The following is a 2,008-nucleotide window of genomic DNA, read 5'->3' as shown; positions in this document are numbered from 1 at the left end:
ACCAGCAGAACTTTGGATTTTTCGATCACAGGAAGGTCTACGCGACACCAGGCCTGCTGGCACCAGATGGGATGCACCTCTCTCAGAGAGGGGTAAGTATTTATGGTCAGGAGATGGCAGGGCTGACAAATAGGGCTTTAAACTAGAGTTGAAGGGGGAAGGGGATAAAACCAGGCACACCGGTGATGACCTAAGGGATGGTGCACTAGAATCAGAGGGTGTGTGTGCCAGTGAGGTCCTTCACTCGGCTCCACAAGGTGCTGTGTGTAGGGAGGCTCATTTGAAGAGCTTCTACACAAACACACACAGTATGAGGAATAAAATGGATGAGCTAGAAGTCTTGGCCCAGTCCCACAGCTACGACATCATTGGCATAAGCGAAAGCTGGTGAGATGAGTCCTGTGGCTGGTGTGCTGCAATAGATGGTTACAGGCTCTTCAAGAGGGACAGGCAGGATAGGCGAGGTGGAGATTTATGTGAAGCATGGGCTGGACTGTGTGGAACTTCAGGTTGGCGATGGCAAAGTTGACGGCCTCTGGGTAAGGATTAATGGACGAACAAATAAAGGGATGTCGTTATGGGAGTCTTATTACAGACCACCAGGCCAGGATGACAATGCCGATGAATTATTCTTTGCGGAACTGAGAGATGCCTCAGAATCAACTCCCTTTGTCCTTATGGGGGATTTCAACTTGCCAGATGTCAACTGGGATCACCACATGGCTGACACGAGTAAGTCCAGGAGGTTCATAAAGCACCTAGATGATAACTTCTTGGTGCAGGTGCTAAGGGAGCCAACTAGGAAAGGTACCCTCCTAGATCCATTGCTAGAGAACAGAGAGAGTGTTCTGGGAGATGTGGCAATTGGAGGTCATAGTGACCATGAAGTGGTTGAATTTAGAATTCATGGTGACAGAAGGAAAACTGCCACCAAAACTTCAGCCCTGGATATGGGGAAAGCAGATTTCAGGCTGCTCAGGGAACTAGAAACAAGGTCCCCTGGGAAACTGCTTTTGAAGGCATTGGCGTCTATCAGTGCTGGTCATTCTTTAAGCACTGCCTCCTAAAAGCACAAGATCAGGCAATTCCAAAATATCAGAAGTCAGGCAGGTGGGGCAGAAGGCTGGCCTGACTGACCAGGGATCTTCTACTGGAGCTTAGGCGAAAAAAGAAAGTGTACAGCTGCTGGACGGTGGGTCGGAAGGAAGGAATACAAGGATATTATTCGTGTTTTTAGGGAGAAAATTCATGTGGCCAAAGCCCAACTAGAGTTGAAGATGCCCTTGTCTGTGGGAGACAATAAAAACAGTGTTTTTTTTTGTTTTTTTTTTTTTTTAGATATGTGAACAGAAAAAGGAGAACCAAAGAAAACATAGGTCCGCTACTTGATGGGGAAGGTCTCCTCACAAACAATGACATAGGCAAAGCAGAGGTGTTTAATGCCTTCTTTGCCTCTGTCTTCAACACCAGTTATGGGCTTTGGGACCCAGGGTGCCCTGAGCTGGAGGACCATGATGGTGGGAATGACAAACTCCCAGCTGACCCTGAAGGTGTGCAGGATTTGCTGCTCCACCTGGATCCATACAAGTCCATGGGTCCGGATGGGATTCATCCCAGGGTGCTTAAAGAGCTGGCTGATGTCATTGCAGGACCTCTCTCAATTATTTTTCAACAATCTTGGGAATCTGGAGAGGTCCCGGTAGACTGGAAGCTGGCAAATGTTGTGCCAATTTTCAAGAAGGGTAAGAAAGAAGACCTTAGCAATTACAGGCCTGTCAGTCTCACATCAGTGCCTGGTAAAATTATGGAGAAAATGATCCTTGAAGTTATAGAAGCACATCTGGGGGGACTATGCAGTCACTGGTCCTAGCCAACATGGGTTCATGAGGGGTAGGTCCTGCCTAACGAATTTGATTTCCTTTTATGATAAGATCACCCACCTAGTCGACCAAGGGAAACCAGCTGATGCGATCTTTTTGGACTTCAGCAAGGCTTTTGACACGGTTTC

The 2,008-nt window shown here is 47.6% G+C and overlaps 1 long non-coding RNA gene across 1 annotated transcript in view; it reads right to left on the bottom strand.

Moving 5' to 3' along the window:
• Positions 1–269: 269 nt before the first annotated feature.
• The window catches only part of LOC118177781, a 13,017-nt gene continuing 11,278 nt past the window's right edge, over positions 270–2,008 (bottom strand). The window contains exon 3 of the long non-coding RNA XR_004755917.1: positions 270–405. This is a non-coding gene — a long non-coding RNA (uncharacterized LOC118177781). The remainder of the gene's footprint in view (positions 406–2,008) is intronic.

This window comes from Oxyura jamaicensis, chromosome 1, assembly GCF_011077185.1.
Source record: "Oxyura jamaicensis isolate SHBP4307 breed ruddy duck chromosome 1, BPBGC_Ojam_1.0, whole genome shotgun sequence".
NCBI lineage: Eukaryota > Metazoa > Chordata > Aves > Anseriformes > Anatidae > Oxyura > Oxyura jamaicensis.
The sequence above is the reverse complement of the archived record's forward strand: the minus strand, read 5'-3'. Positions and strand labels throughout refer to the sequence as shown.